Below are 24,377 nucleotides of genomic sequence, written 5' to 3' on the forward strand. Positions count from 1 at the left end.
TAACTAGGGTATCTTTAATCATCAAAATGGAGTTGATTTGTAGCATCAGCCAGTGGTGGTAGTGGTGGTGGTGGTGGTGGTGGTGGTGTTAATTGGAAACACACTGAATATTATAAAATACATTATACATTAGTATGAGATACATTAGTATGAGAATCTAGTCTTTTCAGCATGATCGGCCTCTAAAGTGGCCAATAAAGTGATCACTGATCAAACACAAAACAAACTGAGCAAAAGCCAATGTGTTTTAGATAGGGCTGTTTCAGACATTCAGGGCAAGGAGCTAGACTGTGTTCTTGGGGCAGCCTTTCCTCTTACATACTTAAGATGAGTGACATCCCTTATTACTGAGTTATATCATTCACTGAGCTTGTTTTTATTATAACTTCCTGGACCCTATATCCCGGGCCTTTAGGTATCAGGGAAACTAGAGCCACAGGATTTGATTTCAACCAAGGAACTAGTATCCTTCCTGTCTTCCAAAACACCCTTGCAGGTACATAATTCATTTTTGTAGGAAGGGAGGGAGTGAGGAGGGGCAGGAAAGAGAAAAGGAAAGAAGGAATTCCCAGGTAAGACTTCAGTAACTTTTACCTAAATTATTCCCAAAGAACCCAGTGTTGCTCTAATTTAAAGCAAGTTGATTTATTTTTATTAGTTTCTTGTTTATCCTTCTAGTATTTATTTTTTCATATGTTTAAGTTTTTTTGTCTTTCTTTTATAAAATTAACTTTATTGAAATGTTTACGACAATATAAATATACATATTTTAAGAATGAGTTCAGTGCGCTTTGACAGATGCATACATCTGTATAATCACAACCACTGCAATCAAGAAAGAAAACATCCTCGTTAGCCTAAAAAGTTCCTTCCCCCTTAGCCATCAGTCCCCTTCAACTTCACCGCTTTGTTACTATACCTTTCTAGAATTTCAAATACATTGAATTGTCTACAATATACCCTTATGTTTGACTTCTTTAGTTTATAATGCTTTTGCGATTTATCTATGTTGTTGCCTATATCAGTAGTTCATTTTTTACATTATTTAGTGATATTTCTATATGTGGATATACCATAAATTATTTATCCACCATTGCTTGATAGACAATCAGGTTGTTTCCAGGTTTTGACCAGTGTGAATAAAGTTGCTACTAGTATTAATTTACCGGTTTTTTTCCCCATCTTGAATAAATACCTAGCTGTGGAATTAACCAAGTCATAGAGTAAGCATGTTTTTAATTTTATAAGAAACTGCCAAACTGGTTTTGAATTAGTTGTACTGTTTTACATTTCTACCAACAATGGTATGGAACTTTTAGTTGCTCTTTATCTTTACCAACATTGTTACTGTCAGTCGTTTAAATTCTAGCTGACATGTAGTGGTGTGTTGTTGGGTTTTTTTGACTTTCGAGAGTGTCTAATGACAGTGAGTATGTTTGAATGTGCCCATTTGGCCATTTGTATGCATTCTTTTGTGAAACATCTGTTCAGGTGTTTTGCTCAATTTTAATTGAGTTCTATGTATTCTTTATATTGAGTTGTAAGAATTCTATATATGTTTTTGATGCCAGTCCTTTTTTAGATAAATGTATATCAAATATTTTCTATTAGGCTATGGCTTTTTTGATTTTCTTAACAATGTTTTATGAAGAGTAGTTCTTTTGAAAATTTGATAGAAACCAATTCATCAATGTTTTTATTTATAATTTTATGATAGGACACAGAAAGCCTGTCTGAGGAATCTTTGTCTACAGCAAGGTCACAATATTTTTCCTATTCTAAAGGTGTTATAGTTTTAGCTTCTGCATTTACGTGTATGGTCTACCAGATCATAATTTTTATGTGTGGTGTGAGATAAGGGTTGAGGTTTATTTATTTCCAAATATATATCTGATTATTCCAGAATAATTTATTGAAAAGATAGTTCTTTATTGAATTATATTGGCAGCTTTATTAAAAATTAATTATGCAAGTCTATCTCTGGAGTCTATTCTGTTCCATTTATCTGTGTATGTTCTTGGAATAATACTATGTTCTCATTTTATGTCTTGAAGTCAGAAAGAAACATCTCCAATGTAGTTTTTCTTTCTCAAAGTTGTCTTGGCTATTCTATGTCTTTTGCATTTCCATATACATTTCAGAATTAGCTTGTCAACATTGACAAAAATGCCCGCTAGAATTTTTTTTTTCTTTTTTCTTTTTCTTTTCTGAAGCTGGAAACGGGGAAAGACAGTCAGACAGACTCCCGCATGCGCCCGACCGGGATCCAGCCGGCACGCCCACCAGGGGCGACGCTCTGCCCACCAGGGGGCGATGCTCTGCCCCTCCGGGGTGTCGCTCTGCCGAGACCAGAGCCACTCTAGCGCCTGGGGCAGAGGCCAAGGAGCCATCCCCAGCGCCCGGGCCATCCTTGCTCCAATGGAGCCTCGGCTGCAGGAGGGGAAGAGAGAGACAGAGAGGAAGGAGGGAGGGGGTGGAGAAGCTAGTGGGCGCTTCTCCTATGTGCCCTGGCCGGGAATCGAACCCGGGTCCCCCGCACGCCAGATCGACGCTCTACCACTGAGCCAACCGGCCAGGGCCTCCCGCTAGAATTTTGATTGGGTTTGCCTTGAATATTTAGATCAGTTTATGGAAAATTTATATTTTAACAATATTGAGTCCTCTAATGTGTAAACATGGACTGTCTTTTCATTTATTTGGGTCTTCTTTAATTTATGCCAGCAATGTTTTATAGTTTTCAGTACATAGATCTTACACATATTAAAATTTTTTAAGTAGAAATATAATATGCACACTATAAGATTCACCATTTTCGAGTATATAATTCATTGGCTTTTAGTATGAAAAATTATGCAAAGTTGTGCAATTCTAGAATATTTATGTAACTCTAGAATATTTTCATCGCCCTAAAAAAAAACTCCATACACATTAGTAGTCATTTCCCATTCTCCCAGGCCCCCAGCTCCTTGGCAACCACTAATCTACTTTTTATCTCAATGAATTTGCCTATCCTGTACATTTCATATCAGTGGACTCATACAACATGTGTCTTTTGCCTCTGGCTTCTTTCCATACTGTAGCATAAATCAGTACTTTATCCTTTTCTGTTGCTGAATAATATTCTGTTATGTGAATGTCTACAACATTTTGTCTTTCCATTCATCAATTGATAGACTTTTGGTATTTTCCACTTTGTAGCTATTGTGAGCAATGCTGCTATGAACATTCATGTACAACTTTTGTGTGGATATGTTTTCATTTCTCTTGGGTACATACCTAGAAGTAGAATATTTGGGTCAAATGTTAACTCTGTGTTTAACCTTTTGAAGAACTGCCAGGCTATTTTCTATAAGGAGCTGCACCATTTACACTTCTATCGGCAGTGTATGAGAGTTCCAATTTCTCCACACCCTCACCAGCATTTGATTTAGTCTATCCTTTCTATAACAGCCATTCTATTGGGGGTGAAGTACTATCCCAATGTAGTTTTTTGTGGGTTTTTTTGAGAGGAGAGGAGACAGAGAGATAGACTCCTGCATGCCTCCTGACTGGGATTCACCTGGCAACCCCCATCTGGGGCCCATTCCAGAATCAACCAAGCTATCCTTAGCCCCCAGGGCCAATGCTCAAACCAGTTGAGCAACTGGCTACAAGAGGGTAAGAGAGAGAGAAGGGGGAGAGGGAGGGGAAGAGAAGCAAATGGTCACTTCTCCTGTGTGCCCTGATGGGGAATTGAACCTGGGACATCTGCATGCCAGGCTGACACTCTATCCACTGGGTCAGCCAGCCAGGACAATTCTTATTTTAGTGATTTGTGTGTTCTCTGAGTCATTTAGCTCAAGGTTTGTCAATTTTGTTGATCTGTTTTTAAAGAACCAACATTTAGTTTTACTGATTTTTTTTTATGTTTTACTATTTTCTAGTTTATCTCTGATCTAACCTTTTTTTAAATAATTTTTAAATTAATTTTAAAATTAATTGTAATGGGGTGACATTGATAAATCAGGGTACATATGTTCAGAGAAAACATCTCTAGGTTATTTTGACATTTGATTATGCTGCATTCCCATCACCCAAAGTCCAATTGTCTTCCATCACCTTCTAACTGGTTTTCTTTGTGCCCCTCCCCTCCCCCAACCCCCTCCCTCTCCTTCCCCCGACCCTGTAACCCCCACATCTGCTCTAACCTTTATTATTTCTTCTGCTACCATTGGATTTAGTTTGTTCTTTTTCTAGTTTAAGAAATTGTAAATTTAGGTTGTTGATTTGAGATTTCTCTTGTTCTTTGATGTAAGCATTTATAGCTATAAATTTCCCCCCTGACATTGCTTTCATTGCGTCTTAGAAGCTTTAGTATGTTGTACTTTCATTTTCATTTGTCTCTAGAGTGTTTCCTAATTTCTTTTGTGATTTCTTCTTCGATCCATTGGTTGTTTAAGAGGGTGTTTTTAGGCTGTGGTATAAACCAGTTTTCTTTTCTGTGTCATCAAGACTTGATATATGTGTGGATTTCTAAAATAATAAAGCTTTATATTGACTCTCAATGGTCCTTTCACTTACTTTACCCCACACACAGCCCATTGGAATGGACTAATGAGGAACATTGTAAATAAATGTTTCTTCCCTTTGAAGCTGTTGAGTTTTAAAGTAGAAGTCTTTAAACCTAGAAAGGTACTCAGTGAATAAGTAATCAATAATAGTTAAATAGCCTTTTAAAGTCATTTCCTTAGTAAAGAGGACATAGCTAAATAGATACTTTGCATTCAAAGTTCTTTCCTGATCTTTCATGAAGAAAAAAACCTTAAGCTTCCTTGGTTGTGTTTAGCAGCCTGGCAATGGTGATATCAATAAGCATTAATTAACTACTAAGGGGTCATTCTCAGCAGCAGAATTAAGTGAACTAAGTGCTATAATCAGTAGGTAATGAGCTGGTTTGCATGCCATGCTTTTCTTGGCACAGATCTTCAGCTTTAAAGGTACTTGGGTACCTCATGCAGTCATTCCTTATCTCTGACTACTGTATTTTCTGTTTGCTACAAATAGGAAGTAAAAGAATGAGACTAAGATTTGAGGAGCTACAGTGTTGTAATGGCTTTTCTGCTGGGGGTTTGGCATACCTCATTTAACATTAACAGAAGTTCTGAGAAGTAAGTATTGTTCACCCTGCTTTACAGATGAGAAAACCAAGCCCACAAATTCATAAAAGTGGAAGTCAAGATTTCAAATTTAAATTGATGACAAAAATCCATGTTTTTGCCACTTTGATTTTCAGGGATTGTTGCTTTTCCGTAAATGCAAATCTGTATGTAGGTCTTCTACCTCCGTAAGAACCAGAGAGGCCTCCACTCCTGGTGCTCTGTAGACAGCTTCCTTGTAAGAGCTATTTTGAAAACAAATGGGAAAGGGGAACCTTGCAACTTCAAAAGGACAAATAATTAAGAAAGCCACTTTCTTAAACTAAGCAGGCTCCTCAAGATATGACTGTATTCTTTATTCATTTCTATATGCAGATAGATTTAATATTAAATAGACCATCATATTGTTCCTAGTAAGCCTGCTCTCAGAGAAAATGCCTACAGTATGTGTTAGGCACCTGCCAGGAACAATAATAACTACAATATTATGATCCTCTGTCATATGCCACAGTCTGTTCTAGGTGTTTTATAAACATAATCTTGCCTAATCCCTATAACAGCCCTTTCTAATGTAAGTAGGTGTATTCCTATTTCATATTTGAGAGAATTTACAGTAACTCAACCAAAGTAAGAGGCAGAGCCAGGAGTTGATCCAGGTTTGTCTGGCCCTAGGGCTCACTTACCACAGCACACCAACTCTTGTAAGGTTTTACATTAGGGATTTTTTCTAACTAATGCGGGTTACGGCATGCCAGCACCGAGCACATAAAGCCGTCTCTACCTGGAGGTGATGGCCGCACAGGATTTTATTCTCTACAGTGCCTGCATTTGCCACGGTCATTTGAATGTGCCTGTGAAAGGGTGCAGCACAATGCAAGCACATGGAGGGGACGGCAGTGCCACCTGTCATACTGTGCTGGGAGGTACAGTTTGGTTCAAAGCCTTAGATGATCCCTACCTTTCAAATAGTAGAACATTGATAGCAAAAAATTCTGAACTGTTAAACAGCTCTCCTGAGTCGTTGGCAGCTACCCCATGCCGACGAATGAGGCTATTCCTTAGCAAGGACGTTACTAGCCTCTTTGTTTACTGCTGGCTGGCAGGGGCAGGAGGCTCCCTTTAGCTACCCAGAGGGCTCTGTATCCCATTGCTGTGCCTTTCCTGTGTTTTTCTGTTTTAAATGTTGGTCACCGAACTTACGAAGTACATAAATTGCCTAAATAAATAACTATGTTTAATATGCCATAATTATGGTAAATTTCAAATGTATATTCTTTAGGAAAATTATCTTTTTTAAGTAATAACATTAAAATACATGACATTCTTATTCTGAGAAAGCACAAAGGAAATGAGAGTTTTCATTTTTTAGTTGAAGTGTTTCTTGTTCTTTGTACTGAGTTATCTCAGATGGTATAAGGGTAAGGCTAAGGAGACTCTTGCTTTCATTGTTGAATGCATCAGCATGTCATGTGTGGGTGTAAAAAAATGTTCATCAGTGTGACGGTAGCTGGTGAAGATGGAGAAGCTGCTCTAGGGAAAAATATGTCCTCTCCTGTATACCTGTACAGTACTACTAAGAAGTCAACATGATTTTTGTTTTGTTTTGTTTTCTTTAGTGGCAGAGAGATACAGGAAGGGAGAGAGATGAGAAGCATCAACTCGTAGTTGCATCACTTTAGTTCTTCGTTGATTACTTCTCATATATGCCTGGACCAGGGGGCTCCAGCCAAGCCAGTGACCCCTGTCTAATGCTAGCAACCTTTGGGCTCAGGCCAGCAACCATGGGACAGTGTCGATGATCCCATGCTCAAACCAGCCACCCTGTGCTCAAGCCGGTGACCCCGAGGTTTTGAACCTAAGATCTCAGCATCCCACGTTGACACTCTATCTACTGTGCCATCTCTGGTTTGGCAGTATAATTCTTAAATAGGTCTTTTGTTCATTCCACCAAACAGGAGGATTTGTAAAAGTTACACTTGGGTTTAGCATTCACTTCTCAGTAGTGTTCCCCTTCTTTCAACTCATCAGTTTGGAATTGCTCTTCCTATCTAATTGATATTAAACATGTGGAAGCTAAATTATTGATAGTCAACTTTACTAAACTAATGAATTCATTTTTTACAAAATGTGTAGGTTAAATTAATATACATCTGGCACTAAGTTATGAATTTAGAAATATAATAAGCAAGGCTACAGAATACTTTTAATTAGATGAAACTCTTAATGAATCCTTTTCCGTTCTGCAGCCTAAAGAAATGAATATTTTTATCTCCAAATTAAACTAAAAACTTACCTGAGGTTTCTTTTGAAACCCAATTCTGAATAAAAGTAATATCAATGTTGTCTTATGTTTCCAAATTACATCTAAATACTTACAAACTTCTTTTGCCTATAATTTTGTTACTAGGCCAATCAACAATAAGAGCTTACCTTTGGAAAATCTTCATAGGTAAATTATCAGTTTAATTAATTCAGAACAATCAAGATTCTGCAGTGCATTTTTCTAATACTTGTTCCCTTTGTTTCAACTGCATATTATGGCAAGGGCTCAAAATAAAGCCACTCTCCAAAGGATTCAAGACCAGATAAGAGATGAGACTTGTTGGTAGGGAGAGATTTCAGGGACATAGCCTCCAGGAAAGACACTTAAGAAATGTTGCTTCTTTTTTTTAGTATTTTTTAAAATAACACAAGTATGATATATTTTAATTGGAAATTTATTTAAGTTAAGATTTTTATCTTAGAGCCTGAATGATCAGGAATATAAAGAGACAGAAGAGAAACCAGTACGAAAAAGAAAGGTCAAAAGACAGTGAAGTACAAGATTTGAATGAGGTAAGAAACACAAAGATTACTTTTAGTTACATTTTCTAATCCAGTTGAGACAGACTGCATAAGGATGCTTACAAATTGCTGAAAATAAGCAAAAGGAGAAAATACACTCCCAGAAATGGGTAAATCTACTTCCTATATTGTAATTGTGGTTACAGAAAGCAGGAAATCAGGAAGGAGTCCATTAAAAAAAATGTATTTAGGATAAACTAGTGTATTGAAATTATAAAGATGATTTAAAGGTATTGTCTGACTAAAGAATAAATGTGAAAATTCAGAAGAATTTAAAATATAAACTGCCACTTACAGGCATTTTCTATAACCAAGGTGCCCATATATGACTAGGCGTCATCCCCATTTTTCAGTTGAGAAAACTGAGATTAAGAAAAGTTAGGTAATCAGCTCAAGGGTCCACTGTTGGTAAAAAGTAGGACAGGACTGGTAGGACTCTTTTCTTTTTTTATTTTTCAATTACAATTTGCATCCAATATTATTTTGTATTAGTTTCAGGTGTACAGCACAGTGATTACACAATCATAAATTCATAGACTTTACAAAGTGTCCCCCCATTATTTCTAGTACCCATCTGGCAGCATACATAGTTATTAAAGTATTATTGACTATATTCCCTATGCTGCACTTTACATGCCCATGACTATTTTGTAACTACCAATTTCTACTTAATCCCTTCACCTTTTCATCCAGTCCCCAACCCACTCCCCTCTGTCAACCATTAGTCTGTTCTCTGTTCTTTGTTTGTTTGTTTATTTTGCTCTTTAGATTCCACATATAAGTGAAATTTGCCTTTCTCTGATTGACTTATTTCACTTAGCATGTATTAAGATTTCATTTTTTAAGGCTGAGTAATATTCCATGGCATATATGTACCACAGCTTTTTTATCTACTCATCTATTGAGGGGCATATGGGTTGCATCTATATCTTGGCTTTTGTAAATAACACTGTGATGAATATGGGTGTATATATTCTTTTGAGTTAGTGATTTGGATTTCTTCAGATATTTATCCTGAAGTGGAATTGCTAAGTCATAACACAGTTCCATTTTAAATATATTGAGGAAACTCCATACTGTTTTCAATAGTGGCTGCACCAATCTGCATTCCCACTAACAATTCAATTTCTATGGAACCACAAATGACCCAGAAGAATCAAAGCAATCTTGAGAAAGAAGAACAAAGCTGGAGGTATTATGTGTCCTGATTTCAAACTATATTACAAAGCTATAGTAATCAAAACAGTTTGATATTGGCATAAAAACAGACACACAGATCAAAGGAACAGACCAGGGAGCCCAAAAATAAACCCATGATATATATATGGTCAATTAATTTATAATAAATGAGTCAAGAATATACAATGAGTAAAGCACAGTCTTTTCAATAAATTGTATTGGGAAAACTGGAAACAATATGCAAATGCTAGAATTCCAAGAAGAAAACATAGGCAATAAGCTCCTTAATGCTGGTCTTGGTGATAATTTCCTGGATCTGACACCAAAAAAAATAAGTGGGACTATGTCAAACTAGAAAGCTTCTGTACAGCAGAGGAAACCATCAACAAAATGAAAAAGCAGCCTAACAAATGTGAAAAATATATGCAAATCATATGTCTGATAAGGGTTTAAAATCCAAAATATAAAAAAATCTCATACAACTCAATAGCGAACAAAAAAATATCTGATTTTAAAATGAGCAGAGGATCTGAATAGACATTTTCCCAAAGAAGTCAAACATGGCCAACAGGTACATTAAAAGATGCTCTACATCACCAGTCTTCAGGGAAATGCAAATCGAAACCGCAGTGAGCTGTTACCTCACACCTGTTATAATGGCTATTATTAAAAAGACAACAAATAACAAGTGTTGGTGAGGATGTAGAGAAAAGGGAACCCTTGTGTACTGTTGGTGGATATGTCAGTTAGTGCAGCCATTGTGGATAAACTGTATGGAGGTTCTCAAATTAAAAATGAAACTACCATATGATCCAGCAATTTCACTTCTGTGTATTTATTCCAATATATGAATGAAAACACTAATTTGAAAAGATATATGCTCCCCCAATTTTGTTGCCACATGATTTACAATAGCCAAGATATGGAAACAACCTAAATGTTTATTGATGGATGAATGGGTAAAGAAAATATGGTATATATAGCCAATGGAATATTATCCATCCATTAAAAAAAATTGAAATCTGGCCCTTTATAACATGAATGGATCTTGAAGGCATTATGATAAGTGAAATAAGTCAGACACTGCATGATCTCACTTCTTTGTAGAATCTAAAAACAAACAAAAACTGAGCTCATGGATATAGACAACAGATTAGTGGTTGCCTGAGGTGAGGGGCATAGATGAAGGGGACCAAAAGATACAAATTTCCAGTTATAAAATGAATAAGTCAGGGGGGTGTAATATATAGCATGGAGAACATAGTTAATAATACTGTGGTGCATATTTGAAAAAAGCTAGGCGAGAGGACTTTGAAAGTTCTCATCACAAAGAAAACAAATTTTTTTAACTATGTATGATGACAATTTAGTATGTACTATTGTGGTGATCATTTTGTAAAATATGCAAATATAGAGTCATGTTGTACACCCGAAACTAACGTGATGTTATATGTCAATTGTACCTCAATACAAATAAAACAAGGGCTTTTAAGTTAAATTTGGTTTGAATCCCAGTATTGGCTGTGTGACCTTGGGCAAATTACCTAATATATCTGAGCCTCACCTACGTTCTCTGTTAAAAGAATATAATAATAGTTTCAATCTCATAGGAGCCCTGGGAAAACAAAATGAAATACTACATGTAAAGCATTTACTATAATGCCTGACATATGATAAGTACTAAATAGTAACTGACAACATTTTTGCAATTATTATCAATTTGGTAAGATTTTAACAATAGCTTATATTGAGTGGGTACTTAATTTTGTGTGTGTGTGTGTGTGTGTGGCAGAGACAGAGAGAGTCAGAGAGAGGGACAGACAGGGACAGACAGACAGGAAGGGAGAGAGATGAGAAACATCAGTTCTTCGTTGTGGCTCCTTAGTTGTTCATTGATTGATTTCTCATATGTGCCTTGACTGTGGGGCTACAGCAGACCAAGTGACTCCTTGCTTGAGCCAGCGACCTTGGGCTCAAGCTGGTGAGCCTTACTCAAACCAGATGAGCCCATGCTCAAGCTGGCAACCTCGGGGTCTTGAACCTGGGTCCTCCACATCCCAGTCCGACGCTCTATCCACTGCGCCACCTCCTGGTCAGGCAGTGGGTGCTTAAAATTTACAAAATACTTTCAATATCACATTTTACTCCAATTCTGATGGCTATAATGTACATAAGGACAAGTACTAGCTCCATTTTACTGTTGAGAAAACAGGCTTAGAGAGAAAAAGTTAATCTTATGAACTATGCTACCATGAACTGGTTTTTCCAGCTTTCTGTCTTCCCTGGAACCTACATGACTTTACAATTGAGTTAGACAGAAAAGTATTATCAGAATTTATAGGAAACACTATTACATATGGGATTAATTATGTAAAAAATCCTTTTTCAGATATTGAAAATGAGCCAAGAAAAAATTAAAATATTTGAAAGTGAATTGTCAGAAGAGAGAGAAAGGAGAAGGCAATTGACACCTGATTTTAATACTGAACAGAAGCCTTTGGAAGTTGAAAGCGAGGTATTTTGCCATACTTAGCATGTTATTTTCTTCTTTTTCCATTTCTAATTGAGGGATTTCATGTTATCTTTTATTTTGATTTTAAAATAAATTATAGTTCTAGAATATTTATTTCTGTTAGTAATCATGGAGTGACTGTTTCCCACAAGCTGAGTTTAGCCCTAACCAAGAACAGTCATTTAAGAAGCAGGTGTTTATTTTAGTGTTCATAAAATCAGAGACTTGTGTCTCTTTTTAACCACTTGTCCTGCCATCTTAGAAAAGTCTTTCAGGAGACATAACCTCCCTGACTCTTAACGACAGAACTGGAAGTGAGTTCATGAAAGTTTAGAGAATGGTGACAATCAGTTTGCAGGGTGGGTGAAAGCCAATGCATTGTCCCAAATCCCACCCTGCTGACCTATGGGAATTTTCCATAAAATTGAAAACACTTGCCCTCTTCCTGTGCTTTTTGGTGTCCACTTCTTACCCAACACCTCCCTCATCAACATTCTCCACCCTCTCTGATCTCAAGGCTTTGGGAATATACCAAGTAGCTTCTCTCCTAAAGTAAATTTTCTATCACCTATTCCCGTCATAGAGCAAGACAGATGGACGCTTAGGCCACAATCATCCACCAATCAAATACTGCATAGCATGTTATCAATATAGAAATTTGATAAAAATCTATATCTAACTGAAGTATTTTCCCTCATGGAAAAAAAAAACTCAGATAATTAGAGGAAACAGTTGATTTAGCCACTGAATATATATACATTAAGTAAAGTAGCATAATCTGTAGTTAAAAATGCATAGTTTGAATCTCAGCTCTACCACTGCTGGGTTATGTGAAATTACACAGGTCCTTTAAATTCTCTGAGCCTCAATTTCAATAATCCTACCTTGTGAGGTGGTCACAAGATTAAAGGTAAACTAGGTAGCACATTGTTCTATAAAAGGCAGTTTTTATAAAGAGATTTAAAAACAGGTACTATAACTAATGCAAGAGTTGCTGAAGAATTTACCTCTATACAAGCGTTGCATAGAGCAGAAATGACTCTCGAAATCCAGGCTTTCAGCCTGTGATAGAAATTAAGAATGTTCAGTTTATCTAAAGCCATACCAACTTGATAGAGCCCAATCTGGTCTGATCTGGGAAGCTAAGAATGCTCAGTTTAATTAACTGATTTAAGTAAACTTTAAGTACCGAGAAAGGTGTGTGCTGCCAGAGCACAGGCTGAAATACAGGGATGGGCAAAAGGAGGCTTACAGGTGTTCGTGTGGAAGGAGACATGCGGGTTGTGATTGTTACAACAGCTTTGTTAACTGTGTTTCGCGTATCACAACTACACAGTACACGTGCCTTTGCCCACCCCCTGTATGTAAAACAAGAAGTTTATCTGAATTATTTCAAAAATTCCTTTTTAGATGTAGTAAACCTTTTATGGGAAAAGTCTCATCTTATCTACTAAATATCTTCATTTCTTCATCAGGAATTGCAAAAATCAAAATCAGAACTTACATACCTTTATAATGAAATTGAGAGTCTTCCAGGGGCAGCAGCAGAACACTTTTTAATAACATATAATCTGCTACAAAAAGAGAATTCTGAATTAGAAACACAGGTGAGACTGAATTATTATTCAAATATTTGATGTATAATGTATCTCTTATGAGAATACTATAAAAGGAAATTAATTTTCAATAAGAGGTGACTTGGAAATTACAGTTTCTTGTATTATTATAAAATAAATTGCCATATAGTATGCTTAGTTAGAGAAGACTTGGAAATTGGAGTTTCTTTTATTATAATAAAATAAATTGCTGTATAGAGTAGGTTATAAATCAAGCTGAATTTTAGCATAAATGTTTAGACTTCAGCCAGTACTTCACTCTTAGGATCAATCTTTTTCTTTTCTTTTTTTTTTTACATTAAATCAACTTCTTAATGGCTTAATTTTTAGTGCATATACTATAATATAAAAGGTTTACTTTAAAACAGAATTATTATATAATCCAGCAATTCCACTTCTGGTTATACACTGAAAGAAATTAAAAGCAGGATCTCAAAGAGGCAGATATTTGTACAATCATGTTCATATCTAAAACGTGGACACAACCCAACTGTTCACCAATGATGAATGGATAAGCAGATTGTGGTATATACATACAATGGAATATTATTCAGACTTAAAAAGAGGAAATTCTGCAATATGCTATAACATGGATGAACCTTACAGACATCATGGGAAGTGAAATAGGTCAATCACAAAACGGCAAGTTCTGTATGATTCTACTTACGTCAAGTACTTAGAGTAGTCAAAACCATAAAGACAGAAAGTAGAATGCTGGTTCCCAGGGGTAGGGAAAGGGAAGAATGATGAGTTATTGTTTAATAGGTGTAGAGTTTGTTTTACAAGATAAAGAAAGTTATAGGGATGGATGGTGGTGATGGTTGCACAACAGTGCAAATGTATTTAATATCACTGAGCTGTATAATTAAAAATGGTTAACATGGTAAATGTAATGTTAGGTATACTTGAACACAATAGAAAATACAAAAACATATAAACAGGTAAAAGTTTACTCAAATATCTTTGACTTTAAAACTTAGAATCAAAACAGCTTACTTAGTTACACTGAAATTCTAAGTCATACTTAGAATTTGGAAAATGTTGAAATGTCCTGACCCCAATTTGTTACCCAAGTGTAAAAATGGCCGCCAGACCCATGTTAGAGCAACACTAGGTAGAGAGGGTACCTGTCATATAATTTCTGGAGTCTCACCTATTAGGTTCCCACCAACTCCTCACTGAAAATTTCCTTCCTCAATCACTGTCTTCTTGATCTTGATTAAAATGGTGAGGAGTGAAGGGTTGAAGTTGTTACACCGAAACCAAGCAGCAAGTTGCTGAGGGATTGGGACATAGAGTGTGACCGAGGGAGGGAGAAGTCCAGAACACAGTTTGTTTCCTGGAAAGGTTGATATGTAGGACGCCGCCTCCAGCTAAGTTTTGTTTGTGGGACATTGTCAGCAAGGTGATTTATCATCACGCTGCGCAACTAAAGGATCTTGTTTTTCGAAGTATCAGACAATTTTACACAGAGGATGAACTGAGGCAAGAAGAATGTAGTATAAAAACAGAAGATCCAGATCACTATCCTGACGGTCTGGCTTTCTCTCTCTCTCTTTCTCTCTCATAAAAAACAGAACAAAAAACAAAACAACAAAAAACACTTTTTGTTTTGAATAATTGCATATTTACAGAAAAGCTGCAAAAATAATATAAAGAATTTCCATAGACCTTCACCCTTCCCAATGATAACATGGTACCATGATTGCTTTATCATTCTCTCTCTGTGTACGCGCGCGCATACACTCACGCACAAACACTTTATTTTTTTGAACCCTTCAAGAGTAAGTCAGAGACATAGTATTCTACCACTAAATATTTCCATGTATGTTTACTAAAACAACATCTCTATCACAGTACTAGTCTCAAAATCAAGAAATTAATATTCATACAGTACTGTTATCTAATCTCCAGCTCATATTCAAATTTCACGAATTGTTCTACTCTATAGCAAAAGAAAAACAATTTTTTCTAGTCCAGGGTCCAGTCCAGGAGCATACATTACATCACTGCACCTCCTTTAATCTGCAGCGTTCCTCAGTCTTTCTTTGTTGTTCATGACTTTGATCTTTTCAAAGAGTACCAATAGTTTATTTTGAAGAATCCCTCAATTTGAATTTGTCTGATGTTTTCTCACAGTATAATTCAGATTATGTATTTTTTGGCAGGAATACTGTAGCAGTGGTGTTGTGTCCTTACTGCATTATATGAGACACATGATATCTTTTTGTTCTGTTACTAGTAATATTAACATTGATAGTTTGGTTAAGATACTGTCTGCCAAATTTCTCCCCTTTAAAGTTATGATTGTTACCTTTGTGCTTAATATCTTGTGGGGAGATACTTGGAGACTAAAGGTTTTACTCATTTAAAGTTTCTATTAAGAATCTTTAATTAGTTAATTATATTCCAGTTGGTCTTCAAAACATAGAGTGCTTTAGACATAAAGGTAGTCTTGCTAAGGGTAGCTTAAATATTTATATCTTATATATTTACTAAAGCCCTTGTTTTATAAGCTGTCATTTTGTTTGGGTCACACTTGAAAATCCAGAATACCTGGAAAACAGTATTAATGTCTGCATTCTCTTCAGAAACCTTCAGCAGTTCTCAATTTGCTATAATATCAAGTTTAAATTATTTTTGGCTTTCTTCTTAAGAAACTGAAATTTATTATCTGCAATGTTTAAATATTTACATTGACCATAAAAATCAGTGATGAAGTAGCATTTTGAAATCTTTTTTTTCTACTTACAAAAGTAATACAAGCCTGTTAAGAATTCTTGTCTTTCATATCCCTTTATAAAGTGACTTCTTTCCTCAATCTAACCTTATTTCCTCAGTTTCTTGGTTTGTAGCCTCTTCTCCTGTGAGACTATTCCCCTTACTTCTCAAATATTTTATACGTACTCAGTTTTACACCAGTGCCTTTGACCATATTGCTCATGCTTAAAATGCTTTAAATGTACTATAGCTTTGCACCTATCCATACCCGCCCATCCCCTAAGGCCTAGTTCAAGGCCAACTCTCTCTCCTGGAGAGGTTATAGTTGGTATGAGAGTATATAGATTTATGAGATTATAGTCTATATCACACATGGTAGGTTCCCTTTAGAGAAGTAAAAAGGCCTAGGAAACCAAACAAATGAATCTCTTAAAGGAACTTAAATTGATCTTTAGAATTACATTCACTGTGTCCTTAGAATCAAACACAGCGACTAGAGAGACTTTGCATTTTCCAGACAGGCTCAGAATGGGAATCAGAAGGGTTGTTGTCTGTTTTAGTGCAACCCTTTGATGAGCATTCATCGTCCATTCTTAGAAGTGTATCTCGCCCACCCTTTCTTCTGCCTTCTGGAGGTATTCTTTCATTTTATATAGAGCAAACTTTGTGCCTGACCTGTGGTGGTGCCATGGATAGAGCATCAACCTGGAAAGCTGAGGTCGCCAGTTTGAAACATCAGGCTTGCTGGTCAAGGCACATATGAGAAGTAACTATAAATTGATGTTCCTGCTTCCCCCTCCCCCTTTTCTCTCTCTCTTCTCTCTAAAATGAATAAATAAAATCTTAAAAAACTAAAAGCAAACTTTGAGGAAAAGAATCTGTTTTTCAAAAACAGAAAAACACCTAAACAAATGTTTTGCCAACTCACACAACAGAGCAATGACTCTCAGAGCACCTATCTGCATCAGACTTACCTGGGAGACTTTAAATAAGTGCAAATTCCCATTTTTCCAGCCCAGACCACTAATTCAGAAGCTGGAGTTAGGGCAGTAATGTGAGACTACATGTTTAAGCACCTTGGGCTTTACACGTTCAAATGCTTTCAAACAAATAGGATCAGGCTGTAAGAAATTTGTACTCTGTAATGTTTATACAATATTCTTTGTAATGTTTTCTTATAGCAGTATATTACTGCTTTTATGAATCAGTGAAGTACATTCAAAACTCAAGAACAAAAATGTGTAATAATAGTGTAAAACTCTATAGCTCACATTTTTTTCCTTGCTAAAAAAAATAGACAAAACCCTCAACAGCACTCTAAGAAGCCAATCCCAGTGACCAAAAATACCATTTTATTTTTAAAAACTATGGATTTATCACCCAGATGCCTATGGTAAAAATGAATTAGATTGTATATAACAACTGCAAAATACTAAGTTGGAAAGACACTTTAACTAGGATGTCAATTTCTATTATTTAAGTCAAGAATTATTTAGTCATTTAACAATTTTTCACAATTATATATAAGAATATGCAAAATAGAATGTTTGTCTTTTTATTTAACTTCACAGGTCTTGAAGCTTGCACAAGAATTTGAACAATTAAATCATTTTACTGTAGGGACAAACACTGCAGCTGCTGGTTTAATTACAGGTGAAAATGTCTGTAATGATCTCGTGTCTAAAGTATCAATATTGGAAGTAGAGATTCAAAGCCCAAAGGAAGAGACAAAGGAACTCTGGTAAATTGAGAAAATTCATATCATGTTAATTTTAATTTGGGGAAGTACATTTTATTTGGGTAGATCATTGTACGAATTTGACATTCAATTCCAAACGATGTGAGTCGAAAAATTAGTTAGAAGCAAGCATTCCCCAAAGAGTTTGTCTTCTCTTACACTGTTACATTTTTAAAACTTTTTCCTGCCTTTAAAAATAGATATGTATTTTATATATAAAATTTGTAAAACATGAAAAATTATAAGGAGATTTTAATAACCCATAATTCCCACCATGGAGAGGTGTTAACATCATAAATTTTCTTTTCTATTTCTGTACACATAAATATATATGTATATATTTACATAATTACAACTATATTCTGCAGAGGTTTGTTTTATGCTGTTTTATTTAATATTGTATCTGATCATTGGTCTGAAAACATTTTCTTTCTGTTTCTACTTCATTTTTATTGGGGGGGGTGGAATTCATCTTGTCCTCTAACTCTTATATTTCTACCTCTTCACCAAAAGTATCCTTCACGGACATTTTTGAGGCTTGGGCAAAGACACTATTCTGTTTTGGCACAAAAACTAACAGATGCAGTCTAATTTTGTCTGGGCAAGAGCTTCAAACTAGAGCACGGAAAGGAAACAATGGCTGTTAGTTTTTCCTTGTATACCACACTAAGAGATACACCATCCACAAACCAGGAAAATATTGTGTAGATTGTAGTCAAATTTATAGCTTAATATGTGTCCTAAGGAAGGCGATTGTTTTGCTAGTTTTGGGCTCCTAATCTTATGTTTTCTTAAAACTGGTTTTAAATCTAGAGTGAACTCTGACTCCAAGATTTACAATCATGAAACTTAGTTGCAGAAGGGGAAGAGCAAATTGGAGAGATGGTGAGGAACGGGTGTGAGCGGTCACAAGAGCAAAGAGCCAAGAAGCTAGGTCACAGCATTTAGGTTTGTTGTGAAATGTCTAGTTTTGAGCACTAGACTGGTGTATTATTAGGATTTTTAAGGGATACTGTTCTAGTATCTATTAGATGAATTGGAGAGGAAATTGTAATCCAAACACAAGCTGCAGATGAAGAGATAGTAGCCTAGATTGAGAAGTGGCAACGGAGATGAAATGGCCAGTCTGGATGCTTTTCAGAGAAGGAGCTGACATTAGTGATTCACCCAGCTGATTTGGGATCATTGGCAGGGATACTTGCTACAGGCAGCAGGGTTGTATCCTTAATTCGTTTGGAGATGGAAAACTGCCATGAAAAAGATACTGGATCCCTCTATAGAGAGCCCTTGCTGCCACCTGTTTCCGTGACTTGGTGTAAACTGCTTCCCATTGCTGGGACTGTGCGAACCCCACATGTATCTGCCATGTGCTTCCCTCTCTTCTCCTTATCATGTGTCCCTACTTGCTTATCTCCTGTGCCCTGCTGCAAGTCTCTACTCATCTCAGATCCATTACACAATCACATTCAACAATAAATTGCATATCTACCATGTGCCAGGTTCTGTAGGTAGATACTGAGGATACAAAATAAAACATAGTTCCTATCCTTACAGTGCATATAGCCTGATGGGGGGAGGTTGACAGTTATATAAGCTAGTATTGGATACTGTGGGAGCTCTAAAGCAGAACATATTCTTAAAGGAATTGACAAGTTAATTTGAATCCTGAAATGTGAGTAATCAAGGGCCAAACAAAAAGAATAATCTTCAAGGGACATATGGCATGTTCAAGAGAAAGCATAATTTGTTTCAGGAACTAAAGTGACCTCAGTGCTGCTATAGTATGGAGCAGCGATTTTCAACCTTCTTCATCTCATGGCATACATAAACTAATTACTGAAGTTCTGTGGCACACCAAAAACTATATTTTTTGTCGATCTGACCAAAAAAATTTATACAATTTTGATTCACACCAGATGGCTATTGTGTTGGCTTTGTCATTTTTTTTTTAATTTGACAATCTAAGGTATAAGAAGTCAGTGCCCCTGACTGAATAGTCAGGTATTGCCTGTTTTAAAAATTCTTGTTGCACACTGGCTGAAAATCGCTGGTATAGAGTGTGAAGAGAGGAAATGGGGAAGGAGATATAAGAATGAAGAGGCAGGCAGAGACCTGAGCATGAAGGAACATGCATGCCTGCATTAGGGAGTTTGGATAACAGGAAATTACTGCAGGTTTTAGTAACATGGAAGAAACAAAAACAGATTTAAGCTTTAGAAAAATCATGTTGCTTCCTGTGTGAAAAATAGATTGTTGGTATATGAATGAAGGTAGCAAGATCAGTTAGGAAGCTGTTATTGTATTCTAGATGAGAGATAATAGTGTTAGTGGGGATAGAGAAAAGTTGATGGAATTGAGAGGAAGTAGAATCAACAGGATCTGAGGATCAATGAGTATAGAAACGAGGAGAAGGTATGATAGGCAGGGTTTGAGAACAGGTTAAGGAAGACATTGAAGTTTCTGGTTTCATGGTGGTGTTTCAAGATGGTTGAAGACTGGTTTGAGGAAGGGTGGGAAGGAATTCAGCTTCTTATACATTGAGTTTGAAGTGTTTTTGGAACAGCCATGTGGGGATGTTCAATAAAAAGTTAGATTTATGGGTTTGGAACTCAGGAGAGAGGCCTGGGATGGAGATAAATTTGAGAATCATCAATAAGGAGGTGATGGCAACAGACGTGATATATGAGATGGTCCAGGATGTTGCTCGATAAAAGAACTATAAGGCAGAAACCTAAGGAAAACTTCTCTATTAGAAAAAGAATAACCCCCTAAACAAAGGTAGCTGAGACAAAACAGCCAGAGAAGAACAGTCAGGAGAGTGTGTTACAAAAGCCAGAGTATTTCAAGAAGAAAGTCATTGTCAATAGTATCATATACTGCCAAGAAATCAAATAAACGAAGGGGTAAAAAGTGACCACTGAATTTAGCAATAAGAAGATGGTTGAGGCCCTGGCTGGTTGGCTCAGCGGTAGAACATTGGCCCGGTGTGTGAATGTTCCTGGTTTGATACCCAGTCAATGCACAAGGAGAGGCTGCCATCTTCTTCTCCCCACCTACTTCTCTCTCTTTCTCTCTCTCTCTCTCTTCCCCTCCTGCAGCCATGGCTCATCAACCCAGGCACTGAGGATGGCTCCGTGGAGCTTCTGCCTCAGGCACTAAAAATAGCTCAGTTCCAAGCTACCCCAGATGGGCAAAGCACTGGCCTCAAATGGGGGTTGCTAGGTGGATTCTGGTTGGGGCACATGTGGAGTCTGTCTCTCTATATCCCCTACTCTCACTTAAAAAAATAAAGAAGAAGAAGAGAAGAAAAAGATGGTTGAAGACTTTTGTAAAAGTAGTACTAATAAATGGCAGAAAACAGATTGCTTCCTAGATCTCACCCCAGGAGACGGTGAATGAGAGTGAACTGATGGATGGGTGAAAATGGTGAGTATAGATGGTGCTTTCCAAAACATTTAGTTTTGGGTTTTTTGTTTTTTTCTAAGTGAGAAGAGGGGAGATAGTGAGACAGACTGCCATATGCACCCAACCAGGATCCACCTGGCAACTCCTGTCTGGGACCAATGCTCCAATCAATTGAGCTATTTTTAGCACCTGAGACTGAAGTGCTCAGACCAACCAAGTTATCCTCAGCGCCCAGGGCCAAAGCTCAAACCAATCAAGCCACTGGCTGCAAAAGGGGAAGAGGGAGAGAAGGGGGAGAGAAAGGGGCAGAGAAGCAGATGGTCACTTCTCTTGTGTTCCCTGACCTGAGATTGAACCCAGGAGGTCCATACATTGGGCCAATGCTCTATCCACTGGGCCAACCTGCCAGGGCCAACATTTGGTTGTAAAGGGGAAAAGAGAATATGGAACTGAGGTAAAGGAAATGCGTGTATGTTTAAGTGCCAATGAGAAAGAGTCCTAAAATGGACAGGTTTACCAGAAGAGGAACTAGCCTTAGTCAGAGAGTGGGCAGCCTTGTCCATTGTAAAGGAGGAAGAAAGGGAAGATGGACAGGGATCTGAGTTGAGAGGAAATCAAAGGACTTGTTAGATGGTTTCTGTGTCCTCTGTGAAGCAGGCATTAAAGTCATCTGCTGAAAGTGAGAGAGGAATAGAAATGTCAGAGTCTATAAGAGAGTAAAACTGTTTAAAATAATTACTGTGGAGAATGGGAAAGAAAGATGACTAGGTAAGGTGGGTCATGATGAGGCCCAGTTAAGGCTAGAGACCCTAAATTTATATGGCATTTGTTTTTGGAAATATGTGGTATTTTTTAAGCAACATTTAGTATAGACATGAGAAGACAGTTGGATTTATCCAGGGTTGTGGTTTGGGCACATGAATACAGTGGAAAGACAGTGGGACAAGAAAGTCAAACTTTTTATTTAGACAGTGATGAAAAGAATAAACTCCAAACTCAACAATGGATAAAAAGCAAGTAAAAGGAGCTGATAGGAAAAGAGACAAGAAATTGAAGGTAATTATGATTGCACTGAGAATAGATTACGTAACAAGAAAAAGCTGGAATCCATATCTCATTTTAGTATTTCAAAAGTGAAGCAGTTACTGATGATACAAGCCAGTGTGGTTATGTAAGTACTTGACAAAGTGGGGGAGATGAGAAGGTAACTGGAGATAAGGAAACTGAGAAGTGAGATGCCAAGGCCTTGGTAAGTCATCTATATGGAGATGTATATGGACCTGGGAATCTTCAGAATGATGGCAGGACTTGGGGAGAAGAAGACACCAGAAAGTCGTGAGCCAAAATCTTCCACTGAAGAGAAGTAGAGTGTTACAGCACACCTGGCATGGTCCCATGCACATAGAAGTTGCTCAGTAAGTCAATGATTCTTGTAGTTTACCTCTCTTCTACTAGATTTTAAGCTCCTTTAAGGTAAGGAACTATGTCTTGTTTTTTTGTAGTTTATAGTGCTTTTTAAAATTTATTTATTTATTTATTTTAGAGAGGGGAGAGAGAGAAAAAAAGAGAAGGGGGAGGAGTAGCAGGAAGCATCAATTCCCATATGTGCCTTAACTGGGCAAGCCCAGAGTTTTGAACGGGTGACTTCAACATTCCAGGTTGACACTCAGTGCTTTTTTTTTTTTTTAAGTCAGAGGTGGAGAGGCAGAGAGACAGACTCCCACATGTACCCTGACCAGGATCCACCTGGCAAGCCCCCTACCAGGCAATGGTCTGCCCATCTAGAGCCACTGCTCCATTGTTCAGCAACCAATCTACTTTAGCACCTGAGGCAAGGCCATGGAACCATCTTTAGTGTCCAGGACCAATTTGCTTAAACCATTCAAGCCATGGCTGTGGGAGGAGAAGAGAGAGACAGAGAGTGGTAGCGAGAAAAAGAAGGGTGGAGAAGCAGATGATCACTTCTCCTGTGTGTCCTGACTGAGAATCAAACCCAGGACTTCCACATGCCGGACCAATGCTCTACCACTGAGCCAACTGGCCGGGGCCTATAGTGCTTTTGACATAGTATAATAGATAGAGTTTTAAAACAGGAGGACCTGAAGGGGATCCTCTAACCTAGTGGTTTTCAAATGTTTCATAACTTAGGAGCTTTGCAGTGGGGGTTCAGAAACCAGCTTGGGAGGTGAGGAAGGGCTGATGAGTGGGACTGTGACTCCTCCACTCCTGTTTTAGCAGGAGATCCACTTTTATTTCTTTGTGTCATAGGTGCTGTTCTGTGTAAGACTTTACTTCAAGAAAGGTCCATAGCTAAAATAAGTTTGAAAACCACCGATATTTAGCTAAGTCCTCTCTTTTTATAGATGTAGTCTCTATGACTAAGAGAACTGAAATAACTATTTCAGTCACAATCGCGTACTTAGGAAATTATCAGCAGGACTAAGTGAGGTCCCACATCTCATAACTCTGAGTCAGAAGTTACCACTTTATCTGCCCAGAGAGAACATAGTCATAAATATACCAAAGAGAAGAGGTGTTGGGACATTGGGTTCTAGGTCACTTTCTATGAAAATAAGCTTTAAGGGATGTGTAGTGTCAGGTAAGGGAGGAGGAAGAATGAAGCCCAGTCTGTCTTGCTCTGGACTGTCTCCAGTGTCTAGAACGATGCCTGGCACATAGTAGGTACTCAAAAAATATTTGAATGAATGGACTTTTCCCCTCTACTCCCACTATGTACTTGCAGCCAAACCCAAAGTTGGACTTCCATGGCAGCCCGAAGCTTACTGGGCCCAACTGATCTCTGCCTGGATTTGCTTAAGAAGGTTGGGCCAGAACAGCTGGTAGCTTCCCTTGATCTTAGTGTGTTCATGAGCTTTTTTTTCCCCAAACACACTCTCATTCACCATCTCATTGTATCCTTACTATGTTTATCAAGAATTGTTTAATAAATGTTCAAGTTGATTTTCAATTTCAGTTCAATCTGACAGTGAATTTATATCCATTTGACAGACTACTGATACATTTTTCCTCCTTCTCCAAACTATTCCTTTTCAGTCCAGCCATTCAGTAAATAGCCCCTCTATTCACACTGCCGATCAAGGTAACACCTAGGCGTCACTGTTGGTCTACACACACACACACACACACACACACACACCCCTAACCCATCATCAGATCCTGTCATTTTTACCATGAAACTCTAAAATATTAGATCTCTTTATTTCTAT

General features: G+C 37.3%; 1 protein-coding gene across 3 annotated transcripts in view; it reads left to right on the plus strand.

The window, feature by feature from the left end:
* Positions 1–24,377, plus strand: part of CCDC30 (coiled-coil domain containing 30) — a 110,566-nt gene that overhangs the window by 33,745 nt on the left and 52,444 nt on the right. The gene's annotated exons all lie outside the window — the stretch shown is intronic.

This window comes from Saccopteryx leptura, chromosome 3 (genome assembly GCF_036850995.1).
Source record: "Saccopteryx leptura isolate mSacLep1 chromosome 3, mSacLep1_pri_phased_curated, whole genome shotgun sequence".
NCBI lineage: Eukaryota > Metazoa > Chordata > Mammalia > Chiroptera > Emballonuridae > Saccopteryx > Saccopteryx leptura.